The sequence below is a fragment of the Tachysurus fulvidraco genome, chromosome 5 (assembly GCF_022655615.1).
Source record: "Tachysurus fulvidraco isolate hzauxx_2018 chromosome 5, HZAU_PFXX_2.0, whole genome shotgun sequence".
In the NCBI taxonomy this organism is placed as follows: Eukaryota; Metazoa; Chordata; class Actinopteri; order Siluriformes; family Bagridae; genus Tachysurus; species Tachysurus fulvidraco.
In genome coordinates this window covers 4,026,895-4,040,608 of record NC_062522.1, presented here as the reverse complement: position 1 = coordinate 4,040,608, position 13,714 = coordinate 4,026,895, and the positions used below count along the sequence as shown (strand labels likewise).

Here is a 13,714-nt window from a genome sequence, read left to right as displayed (position 1 = left end):
TGATCAAAGAAACGTATAGATCTCTGCATACTCTCGACAAAGAGCAACCAGGAGCCTTGACCACTTGAGCCACCACTGACCCACACACAACACTCACAATAGACCAAATAGTCAGTTCTTTTAATTTCTTTTTTTTCTCTCTTGAAGACAAAAACCATCATGTTACAGAAGTCCTGAAGATGTCTGAGAACCTACAGACTTCACCTCAGACTGATATAAAGCACCGATGTTAGAGACTCCTTACAGAATTATTATTTAAACATCTTCCAGAAATTCAACAACCACACGACCATTCAGTTAGATCGCCTGTCGAACGAGTCACTGTAAAAGAGCTGTTGCCATGGAAACGATAGCATATTGGAACCGCAATGATCTAATCCTGCGAGCTGCTGTTATAGAGAAGCAACCGTCCAATCGGAGTCTGGAATTCGTAAAAAAAAAAAGAAGGTATGAGTTTGTTTTTGTGTGACGTTTTCTGTTTTTTGCTGCGTGTGAACGCTGTAAGCTGTAATGTTACGGGATGCTGCAAGATTTCAGGAAAAAAGCATTTGTTTGTTACTGTCTCAGATCGTCGAGGACTCGCTAAGATATAATTTGAGAGCAATTTTGGACAAAGTTAAGTGAAAAGCTCACCGTGCTGCAGAGAGAAAATAACAGCTAGAAGCAAAACCAGAGGACAACGAGCAATAACCCGTATTCATTCCTGTGAATTGTGCTTATGGCTGCAGTCTAATTCACTCCTGAGCAGATCTAAGATTCAGCGCTAGTCATTATGTGAGTCCTAACAGCTCTTAAAGAAACTCCGACTCTCGGGACTCTGTTCGCCGTTCATCTGTTCTGCAAACGTGGACCGATAAGAAATCTGCCTCTTTTCTGCCTCATCAGCCTCTTTTCTTTCACATTTTCTTTCGCTCTTGCTCGTCAAAACCATAACATGTTAACGAAACAGATAAGAATCTGTCAGCACTGCTCCGGCGATGGAGGTTGTGTCTTGTGGTGTGAGAAAGTCATGAAAACGGGTTTGTGTATCTGTGTTTTTAGACTAAATCTAATATGAAATGAGTCTGAGGCTCCCTGATGATTACTTGTAGTAGAATTCTATAAAAAAAAAAAAAGAAATCAAAATCATGACCACGGCTGAAGTGGAGTTACATCAGACAAAATTTGAACAGATGGAGAAATGAGCATCTCCTTCTGCCCAGCAGCACTCGTGGCTCACTGACACAAACAAATGGCTAACTTCAAAACGGAGGCGTTTTTTTATTTCCGGCCTTCATGTTAGAGAAGCAAGGTCACTGTGGAGTGCATGCGTTTCTAAGATACAGATATCATAATCCGGCTTTCTCTCTCTCTCTATGGACAAAAGTATGTGTACCCCTAACCCTGACCACCATTCTTGTTAAACATCTTATTGCACATTTAATCCCAGTTTCTTTATAGTAAGGGGTGCACATACTTTTGTATTTATTTTACAACATAAATGGTTCTACGCACCAGACATACTTCCTGCACTTTTTTTTATTCTTTCTGGCAACCCTGTCATTATCTGTCCTTTCTGCTGAACACCAGGCAGCGCGATTTTTACCCCATTGGACCTCTACCAACGTATGTTGCAGTTCATAATTTTGACCACTAGAGGTCCCAATTTCGACCACAATAATATGTCTATGGAGCTCACTGATACTGCACAACATCTAAAAACCCAGCAAGTATAAAGATATAAAAAAGTAAAGAAGAAATTTGAATGGAATTATAAAGTATTGGCTTTGCACATTAGGGCTTTGAGAATTGATAAACAGCTAAGAAATAAACATTTCTCTACTGATCCTGACCAATCTGAAGCAAGCATCGGTAGACTGTGAGACTGTATAATGTGATGCCCTGTTAAATAATTTCCCAGAATTCCACACAAGCTTCTGTATCACACAATGGTCCCAATTGCTTCCACTGTAGGAACGGGAGATTCCTCCCATGTGTGAACTACCAGCTTTGTGCTCTCGGTTCTGCCACTGGCCAAATACTGAAGCCTGCAGCATGAAAACATCCTTTAAGATGGAGGTCTGATGAAACATACAAACAAGTGCTTCATTATGAGGAGAGATAAGGATACATTTTAAAACTTTGTAAAAAGGGTTGTGGATAAATTTTGCTTATTCATACAGAAACATTTTACTATGCAAAAGACTCAAAACAAAAACAAAACAAAACAAAACACCACCTTTTAGAAGTGGAACAAAATAAATAACAAAGTAAATAAGCTAAATCTTTCTGGAGGCTGTGTAAAAATTTAAAATAAATAATTAGAACAAACACAAAAATCAAACTATAATTACAAACAAAGGAAGAAATTTATTTTTAAAAAAAGAAGTGTTTAAACTTTCTAAAGAAGAAATCCAGTATTTAAAAAATTCTGAGATCTTTTTGGTTTTTTTGGTTTATTTCTTATAAAAAGTTTTTATTTATTTTAACTAAATGCTACATTTGCCCTTTTAAGGTTAAAACAGTGCTGCTGTTTTTTTTTTTTTTTTAAAAACATATATTTTACTCCTTCCTCACACACACACACACACACACACACACACACACACACACACACACACACACACACACACACACACGTGAGAAGAGTGTTGCTGTGAGTCGGAAGAGCAGTTGAAGGTTGATTTGATGTCTAATCACACTGTGACCTCATTGTGAGGATGATTAGGCCTGAATTATCCTAAATGAAGTGGAACACGCTCATAAAGACGATGGACTATAAACGAAAGGCAATAAAATACTCCATAAAACCCACGTTATCACGTCCTGCTCTCACAAAACCATCCAAACTAATGAAGCGTGACGCTGCGTGATGAATAATAGATTTATTTAAAGTATGACTGTATTTTTTAATACAGTGTCTCATGTAAGGGATGAGTTGATTAAACAGACGTCTTCAACGACACCATTGTTTCCATGATTATGGGAGAATTTTACTTTTGAAATATCAATTTGGGGACTTTTATCATGAAGGACATGACTTTGTTTGTTTGTTTGTTTGATTATTTATTGCATTCAATTTCATTTTATAAAATCCAGCAACATTAAAAACAAATAAATCACATAACTAAACTATTTATTTACTTATTCAAATGAAAATGAATATTTTGCTAATATTTGAATAAATATTTACATAAATGAAACCTTTATACCGACAACACTGACTCAAATGTGCATCATGGCTTAGTGGTTAGCACGTTTGCCTCACACCTCCAGGGTTGGGGGTTCGATTCCCGCCTCCGCCTTGTGTGTGTGGAGTTTGCATGTTCTCCCCGTGCCTCCGGTCTTTCCTCCGGGTACTCCGGTTTCCTCCCCCGGTCCAAAGACATGCATGGTGGGTTGATTGGCATCTCTGGAAAACTGTCCGTAGTGTGTGTGTGTGTGTGCCCTGTGATGGGTTGGCACTCCGTCCAGGGTGTATCCTGCCTCGATGCTCGATGACGCCTGAGATAGGCACAGGCTCCCCGTGACCCGAGAAGGTCGGATAAGCGGTAGAAGATGAGTGAGAGAATAAATAAATAAAGCAATCTATAAATGAATAAGTTGATTCATTAAAGTTTTCAATGTTGTTGGATTTTGTAAAGGTAAACAATGTTACAAAAATGACTAAGTAAGTAAACAAATATTATTTTAGTGTGGTTTGATTTCATAAAGGACACTGAATGCCATAAATATAAACAAATTAGCAAACTTTCTTTTTTCATTTAAAACAAACACAGAAGTTTGTTTTTATTGTGCTTTGATAATATATAATAAAATATACTATACTTATGAAATCAATGAAATAAAATGCATAATTAAATAAAACAAAGAAATGTTTATATATTTATGTGTTTGGATTTGATAAAGTTACACCAAATACCTGAAATAAACAAATAAATATGTAAACAAAAAAGTAAACACAAGTGAATAAGTAAAAAAAAAAAACGATAATTGTATTAATTTTTTTTGTATTTGTATTTTATAAAGACACCCAGAGGGCCACAAATAAGAAAATAATGCACTTAAATAATTAAATGAAAACATAAACAATAACTTCAGTAAATGATCTATTACACTGAGTGACATTTTGGTGAACTGTTTTAAATCATTTTGCTTTAACATTCCCATAAAAATGATCAGTTATGAGTAATTAGTAACTTTGCTGTTTCGTTTGTACGATGTGAAAGTCTGTGATATGATGTAATAGTTTCCATGCCTTAAGTAGGATAACTAATACTTATGTAATCATTTAGGAGCACTGTTAACGTCAGTGAGTCATAATGAATCCAGAGCTCCACTAGAGGGCAGTGTGGCGTCGGGTCATAATGCGCTTGTCCTCGTCTCACTTCTGAACTGAAGGATTCACACGCTCTATTTTTATTCCTCTGAATAATTCAGGGCGCTATATGATCAGTGACACCCAGTCACCCTCACCCCGGCTACAGCACTCTGACTCTGCCCTTGCATCATTTGATCTTTGATCTGAAGGCCAGAAACCGATACAGTATAATAATATTAATAATAATAATAATAATAATAATAATAATAATAATAATAATAATAATAATAATAATAATAATAATAATAAACCTCAGCACTAGGAATAGTGATTGCAGGGTCAGAAGTGACAGTGATGTATAATCTGTAACACACACTCTGACCTGGGAGATGTTTCATGCTACACACATCCCTGTGACACATACTAATTATTTAACAGTGCAGTGATGTGTGATGCAGTGATGTGTGATGCAGTGATGTGTAATGCAGTGATGTGTGATGCAGTGATGTGTAATGCAGTGATGTGTGATGCAGTGATGTGTGATGCAGTGATGTGTGATGCAGTGATGTGTGACGTGTAATGCAGTGATGTGTGATGCAGTGATGTGTGACGTGTAATGCAGTGATGTGTGATGCCGTGATGTGTGACGTGTAATGCAGTGATGTGTGATGCAGTGATGTGTAATGCAGTGATGTGTGATACAGTGTTGTGTGATGCAGTGATGTGTGATGCAGTGATGTGTGATGCAGTGATGTGTGATGCAGTGATGTGTGATGCAGTGATGTGTGATACAGTGTTGTGTGATGCAGTGATGTGTGATACAGTGTTGTGTGATGCAGTGATGTGTGACATGTAATGCAGTGACATGTGATGCAGTGTTGTGTGATGCAGTGATGTGTGATACAGTGATGTGTGATACAGTGTTGTGTGATGCAGTGATGTGTGATACAGTGTTGTGTGATGCAGTGATGTGTGATACAGTGATGTGTGATACAGTGTTGTGTGATGCAGTGATGTGTGATACAGTGATGTGTGATGCAGTGTTGTGTGATGCAGTGATGTGTGATGCAGTGATGTGTGATGCAGTGATGTGTGATACAGTGATGTGTGATTCAGTGATGTGTGGTGTAGGGATTGTGTGATGCAGTGATGCAGTGATGTGTGATGCAGTGATGTGTGATGCAGTGATGTGTGATTTGTAATGTGTGATGCAGTGATGTGTGTTGCAGTGATGTGTGATGCAGTGATGTGTGATACAGTGATGTGTGATGTAGTGATGTGTGATACAGTGATGTGTGATACAGTGATGTGTGATGCAGTGATGTGTGATACAGTGATGTTTGATGCAGTGATGTGTGATACAGTGATGTGTGTTGCAGTGATGTCTGATGCGTCTTTGGCTCTCGGCTCTCAGATTCAAGTTCAAACATCACCTAATGATGTGACGGTGAGTCTGCTGTGGTACCCCGGTTACTTCAGCGTGTATCGAGGGAGTAATGGTGTGTATAAAATTTCGGCCGTGATCCTCTGGCTTGTGAAAGGGCCGTTGCCATGGAAACGTCACAGTTCATCACACACACACACACACACATGCACGCGCGCACACACACACACACACAAATAACTGTTACTGTCTCCAACAGTTCCATGTAGGCAGGGGTGCCAGTAATTTTGTAAATTTCAATCAGTTCTTCACACTAAGAAATCTTTGTGCTAAAATACACTTCTGATATATGAGTTTCTTTTAATATGTTGTTTGCTGTATTAATAATAATGAAGAGTGCCAGTACTTTTGAAGAAGGGGGAGTAGGGGGGCTGTGATTATTTTGTTCTTTAATTGTTCCACACCTTCACTGGGACCCCTGAAGAAGTAATCGATGAAGTAATGTTAGTGAATTTGTTGGTTTATCAAGCTAGGTTTTAAAAATGTTTTAAAGAACAACACATTGTACATTTTATCCATTTACAGTTACATTTAATGTTGTGAAGGTTCTCACTTTTCAGTGAAGCAGCTATAAACATCATTTTACCACTGGCCACTCTCTCTTGATATTCTAATTCTTATTCTTATTCTTATTCTTATTCTTATTATTATGACTCAAAGCACAAAGTGTGAATCCCTCAGTTGTGAAAAGTCAACTTAAAGTTACATCTTCAGCTCTGACACTGGAGACTCTTTCCATAAATATCTCCTTAATGGAGCATCTGCTGTACAGGTCCACGTGAACACTCTGTTGCTATAGAAACGATAATGTATCAGAAGAAGTCGGTTATTATAAATTCATTCATTCATTCATTTTCTACCGCTTTATCCGAACTTCTCGGGTCACGGGGAGCCTGTGCCTATCTCAGGCGTCATCGGGCATCAAGGCAGGATACACCCTGGACGGAGTGCCAACCCATCGCAGGGCACACACACACACTCTCATTCACTCACGCATTCACTCACACACACACACACTACGGACAATTTTCCAGAGATGCCAATTAACCTACCATGCATGTCTTTGGACCGGGGGAGGAAACCGGAGTACCCGGAGGAAACCCCCGAGGCACGGGGAGAACATGCAAACTCCGCACACACAAGGCGGAGGCGGGAATCGAACCCCGACCCTGGAGGTGTGAGGCGAACGTGCTACCCACTAAGCCACCGTGCCCCCCGCTGTTATTATAAATAAACCCAATTAATGAATAAATAATTAATTAACACATTCTGACCAACCACAATCCAGAATTCAAGGAATGAACTACCGATTTTCTTCTTCTTCTTCTTCTTCTTCTTCTTCTTCTTATTATTATTATTATTATTATTATTATTATTATTATTATGTTTTGTGTTTCTTAAAAAAGTTAAGTTTAGAGTTAAAGCCTAAAGTCAGGCACCTCACTCTAACTCATATGAACTCTTTAATGCATAAAATGATCAGAAACCTGAAATAAATTTTATATAAACAAATAAACAAACAAATCATCCATGTGAAGGAATGTCTAAAAAAATTTATTAATATATATATGTATAAACATGAATTTAAAAAGATCATCCAATGTCATTAGAATAAAAATAAATTAAAATATCAAATAAAAATAGTAGGAGTGCACGGTGGCTTAGTGGGTAGCACGTTCGCCTCACACCTCCATGGTTGGGGGTTCGATTCCCTCCTCCGCCTTGTGTGTGTGTGGAGTTTGCATGTTCTCCGCAGACATGCATGGTAGGTTGATTGGCATCTCTGGAAAATTGTCTGTAGAGTGTATGTGAATGAGAGTGTGTGTGTGTGTGTGTGTGTGCCCTGTGATGGGTTGGCACTCCGTCCAGGGTGTATCCTGCCTCGATGCCCGATGACGCCTGAGATAGGCACAGGCTCCCCGTGACCCGAGAAGTTCGGATAAGCGGTAGAAATGAAATAAAAATAGTGTTAATATCAACGAATAATTCAAATTAAATATTCAGATTCATAAAATGTAAAACAATTTTAAAGATCACCCAATGTGTTTAAAATAAAAAATATAAATATAATATATTTAAAGTCAACAATCAACTATATATTTAAAAACTATATATTAAAGTATTGTCATTTTTAGGTAAAAAGCTAATCAGATTTAATAGGTAAAAAGCATCAAAAGTGTTTAAAATAAATAAAATTAATAATAATATATTCAATAATATTGACACTATCGATGTAAAAAAAAAATTATCCAATATTCCTATACACTAAATGTGCAAAAAAAAATAAATTATCCAATGTGTTTGGAATGAAAAAATAAAATTAAAATCTGAAATGTTTAAAGTGTTACTTTTTTTAAATCAAAATACAGTGATCCCTCGTTTATCGTGGTTAATGGGAACCGGAACCCCTCGCGATAGGTGAAAATCCGTGAAGTGGGATTGGCCCTTTCCACTGATGGTCATCATCTTCCTCTTCCTCTTGGGCTCACTAGAGGAATCTTTCGCAGAGACACGGCACTTAGGAGGCATCGTAAGGGCTTAACGAAAAGTTAATTTCGAACACGATACGCGAGACACAGTTGACAGCATGAACCAGAGTGGTGAGATACAACAAGGGAAGAAGCTGGGAGAGGATGCGATGATGCGCAGCCAATCAGCTCAGATCTCACGCCGGGAACCAATCATGTGCCTTGTCTGAGTGCCTGTGGGTATGTACAAAGCCTCTGAGAGAGTTTCTCTCTTTGTCTGGCATCCTGGGAAACCGTTTTTATTTTTATTTTCGATTAATATTTTTGAAAAATCAGTGATGCACTGAGGCCGCGAAACTTGAACCACGGAACTTGAACCGCGAAGTGGCGAGGGATTACTGAATAGTGATTTAACTGATGTACAAAATATATACAGTTTAGGACTTCTGATTTCTGAGTTTTAAAAAAATCTTCAATTTGATTAATTAAAATTAATTTATAATTATTATTATTTTTTGTTTATCATATTTAAATATATATGCAGCTTTGTGGTAAATAAACAATATATTTTGAATTTTTGAATTTGGGGTTTAGAGTACAGATCTCTCTCTCTCTTTCTCTCTCTCTCTCTCTGTCCTGTTTAAGGATCTAAATCTCCTTATGGATTTCTAGAAATGTGCTTCATAACAGCTGGTTTGTTCAAACTGCTACAGAAATGAAAGTGAACTGATTTGGTGTAAATGTTTCCATGCTCTGTTTGTGATTCTTTCTTCATCCCGACTGTCAACAAAACTGGGAGAAACACTCAGCTGTTCCGCTGCAGCTAAAACTCTTTTTTTCTGATAAAATGACTTTGGCTTTGACGTGAGTGGTTTGGGAACGACTTCCATTTCAAGCACTGTAGGGCACAATAAAGGCTCAAATGAGACAGAAATCGAAGTAGTCATCTTCTGAGACCTCCAGTTCACAGAGACATTAAAGTGAACCTCGACAAATTGAAAGGGAAAGAGAAAAAACAATAGGAAATAAAATAAATACATTAAGAAATTGTGGAATCTTTTTCCAATTGTAGCTGCAGGAAACACCTGAAATGATAAAGAATCAGGAAATAACACCTAAATAATCCTCAAACTACTCAGAGATAATATTAGACACTGCTCAGAGATACTGCTAATCGTGTGCTATAGAAAAGGATTCTTCTTCTTTCAACTGAATATTTTTTGTCTGTATGTTTTATTATGTAAGTTAATCACCAAACTTAGGGATCTGGGCATCAACACCTCCCTCTGTCAGTGGATTATGGACTTTCTGACTAACAGACTCCAGCATGTCAGGCCAGGCCACATCCACACTACCACCATCACCCTTAACACAGGTGCTCCACAGGGCTGTGTGCTGAGCCCATTCCTCTATTCCCTCACGAATACAGACCTGTGCATGGATCTAATTCCATAATCAAGTTTGCTTGTCTTCTATAGTCCTGGGTCTGCAGCTCTTGCAACGTTAGGCAGTATTTTACTGCTGGATAGACACAGATGCTTGTTAGTTCACATGAGCTGTGCCAACAAAAGGCTATGGAGCGCCAATGAACTTTGCAATGCATAGTGGGGTCTTGGCAAGACAAAGGCTTTACAATGGTTGTGGCTGCCATGCCTTTGTGATATGAGTTCTTAGATAATGAGTTCTTAATCTTAGGAAAAAGAGTTAAAGGCTCCCGTTGCCGAAATAGCTCAGTTGGGAGAGCGTTAGACTGAAGATCTAAAGGTCCCTGGTTCGATCCCGGGTTTCGGCAAATAGTTTGTTTGGACACAGGCTGCATAAGTTCATATCCTTAAGCTATATCAGCTAAGGAGTGCTAATGAACATTGCAAAACCCTTGAGGCTTTGGATCTTGGTGTTCTGAACAAGACCTTTCTTAAGCCCATTCCTCTATTCCCTCACAAATACAGACCTGTGCATGGATCTAATTCCATAATCAAGTTTGCTTGTCTTCTATACATTTACATTTACATTTACATCATTTGGCAGACGCCCTTATCCAGAGCGACGTACATAAGTGCTTAAATCTCTAACACTGAATACATTAATGCTGGTTCACTAGGTTACATACTTAAGATACCATGAGTTTAAAACATTTGTTCAAAGTTACAATGAAAAACTGTCAAAGGTTTTTTTTTCTTCTTTTTTTTTAAATGCAAAGGATAAGGAAAGAAGTGCTAGTTGAAGTGCTTCCTGAATAAGTAGGTCTTCAACCGCCGCTTGAAAATAGCCAGTGACTCGGCTGTCCGGACCTCTATGGGAAGTTCATTCCACCACCTTGGTGCCAGTACAGAGAAGAGTCTTGTAGTATACTTGCCTCTTACCCTGAGAGATGGTGGAACCAGTCGAGCAGTGCTGGTAGATCGGAGGTTACGGGGTGCAGTGCGAGGAATGATGAGGGCTTTGAGGTAAAAGGGAGCTGGTCCATTTTTGGCTTTGTAGGCCAGCATCAGTGTTTTGAACCGAATGCGTGCAGCTACCGGAAGCCAGTGGAGGGATCGCAGCAGCGGGGTGGTATGCGAGAACTTTGGCAGGTTGAAAACAAGCCGGGCAGCTGCATTTTGGATCATTTGCAGAGGACGGATTGCATTCATAGGTAGACCTGCCAGCAGTGCATTGCAGTAATCCAGTCTAGAAATGACAAGAGACTGAACAAGTACCTGGGCAGTCTGTGTGGACAAAAATGGCCGAATCCTTCTAATGTTGTAGAGAAGAAACCGACATGAGCGAGTCACATTTGCAACATGAGAGGAAAAGGACAGTTGATTGTCCATGGTTACCTCAAGGTTGCGAGCTGTGGCTGAAGGGGAGATCAGATCGTTGTGCAAGGATATAGCAAGATCGTGACCTGGGGATGAATCACCTGGGATGAACAGCAGTTCAGTTTTGCTAGGATTGAGCTTTAACTGATGAGCAGTCATCCATGATGAAATTTCTGCCAGACATGCTGAGATCCGGTCAGAAGCTGTGGCATCTGAGGGTGGGAAAGAGAAGATAAGTTGTTTATCATCAGCATAGCAGTGGTAAGAGAACCCATGTGATGAAATAACTTCACCAAGAGAGTGAGTATACAAGGAGAAAAGAAGAGGACCAAGTACTGAGCCCTGTGGGACGCCAGTGGAGAGTCTGCGTGGAGCAGATGTCACTCCCCTCCATGTTACTTGATATGAACGTCCTTCCAGGTAGGAGGCAAACCATTCCCAAGCTGATCCGCAAATCCCAAGACTCTTGAGGGAGGATAAGAGAGTCTTGTGGTTGACTGTATCAAACGCTGCTGAAAGGTCAAGGAGGATAAGGACGGATGATAGTTTGGCTGATCTAGCAGTATGTAGCTTCTCAGAGACATCCAAAATGGCTGTCTCTGTAGAGTGAGCTGCTTTAAAGCCAGACTGTTTGGGATCTTGGAGGTTGTTCTGTGAGAGATAGACAGACAGTTGATTATAGACAATGCGTTCAAGAATTTTTGAAAGAAATGAGAGAAGTGATACCGGTCTGTAGTTACTGATGTCTGATGGATCCAGAGCAGGTTTCTTTAGGATGGGAATAACCCAGGAGGGCGGTAGACAACAATGATAACAAGGTTGATAGGAGAGGTAACTGAAATGGCATGAAATTCAAAAGAAGAGATGGTTAAATTAGAGAAGAGTAGAGGTTTAAAGAACCATTTCTTTGACAACAATAAACCTGTACCCCCACCCCTGCCTGTTTCTCGTGGTGAGTGAGAGAAAGCATAGGCGGAGGATAAAGCAGCTGGTGTAGCAGTGTTCTGTGGGGATATCCATTCTATAGTCTTGTATAGGACCTGCACAGCTTCACCCTCCAGTGGATGGACTGCACATCTGTTCCTAACAAGTCCTAACATGCTTCAAACAATTCCTAACATAGGTCCTAACAATTCCAAATGGCAAGACCTAACACTTCCAAACAGGGCAAAACATTTGTATCCCACCCTTGTCGCTGACCTCTTTACCTCAACACCTTCGTTTGTTACAGACTGAATGCCTGGTCTGTGCTAGAATGCGATGTGAGAGGGCAGTGTTGAGTAGCACAGGTAGCGTGGCCGAGCGGTCTAAGGTGCTGGATTAAGGCTCCAGTCTCTTCGGGGGCGTGGGTTCGAATCCCACCGCTGCCAGAAAAATTTTCAAGGCATGGATTGAGGGAACAGGTAGGAAAAGCTGTGCTAGAGTGGGGTATGATAAACTTGCCCTGGGTCTGCAGCTCTTGCTGCCAGCAAATTTTTTCAAGGCACGTATTGAGGGAACAGGTAGGAAGCTTTTCCCACCTGTTCCCTCAATCCGTGCTAGAGTGGGGATGGACTGGAAATCTGTTCCTAACAAGTCCTAACACACTTCAAACAATTCCTAACTTAGGTCTTGACAAGTCCTAATAATTCTGAACTGCAAACTAACAGTTTGCACTAAACTAACAGAGCTAAACAGTCATTGGCCGAAACACAGTCTTAGCACAAACAATTGGTTTTAAATGGAAAAAAAAAAAAAGTAAATTCTGATGACATATAGTCACATCAATCAGCTGTTTGAAGACTGCAGAGAACTGCTGGACAGGACCAGGCTGGTATTATTAACAATAAACAACACTAAAGTTTATTTTCGATGAGTTGGGGTTCTCTTTCCTACATTCACATTTCCTACCTTTACTGAGATGAGGCCAACCATGTGAGGATCCTGAGGCATCTAGAGATTTACCAGCTCCAGTCGGACTCATGAAGAGGAGATGCCAACTCCATGTGGTCTTTGAGGACTGACTGTCAGACTGTATATTTTCACACCCAAATAAGTTTGGGTTCACCTTTGAGTATGGTTCCTCTCAAGGTTTCTTACTTTACCATCCAAGGGAGTTTTTCCTTGCAACATTCCCCTGAGTCACTTCAGGCTTGTTCGTTTGGGATAAATACAAATACATTTAAATATAAGTCTAATATTAATCTTTATATTAAACCTTTTGTTTTAAGTTTATGTTCTGTTTATGTCAATTGTAACATTTTAATTTACCACTGCAAAAAGTGGTGAAAACCACCCAGTGAACCACAGGAACTTTACTTCCAGCCATTGAGGACTTCCAAAGAAAAATGCTGCCTACATCATATATTATATTGTTATAGTTGTTGTTAATGTTACTCTCTCTATTGTCCACTATCTAGCTTGTTGCTAATGTTATTTACCATTCTCCACTAACTAGCTTGTTGCTAACGGTATTTATCATTGTCCACCAGCTAGCTTGTTGCTAACAATACTTTCTATTGTCCACTTTACTATTGTCTACTGGCTAGTTTTTTGCTAACATTACTCTTTATTGTCCATTACTGGCTTGTTATTTACCATTGTCCACTGGCTAGAATGTTGTTAACGTTATTTGCCATTGTCCACCTGCTAGCTTGTTGCTAACATTATTTACCATTGTCCACCTACTAGCTTGTTGTTAACGTCATTTACCATTGTCCTC

At 39.4% G+C, this 13,714-nt stretch overlaps 2 non-coding genes across 2 annotated transcripts; both read left to right on the top strand.

Annotated features, from left to right (window-relative positions):
• The first annotated feature begins 9,931 nt into the window (after nucleotides 1-9,931).
• trnaf-gaa lies at nucleotides 9,932-10,004 on the top strand. The gene has a single exon. It is a non-coding gene; the product is annotated as a tRNA-Phe (tRNA).
• Nucleotides 10,005-12,301: 2,297 nt separating this feature from the next.
• Nucleotides 12,302-12,383, top strand: trnal-aag. The gene has a single exon. It is a non-coding gene; the product is annotated as a tRNA-Leu (tRNA).
• The last annotated feature ends 1,331 nt before the right edge of the window (nucleotides 12,384-13,714 follow it).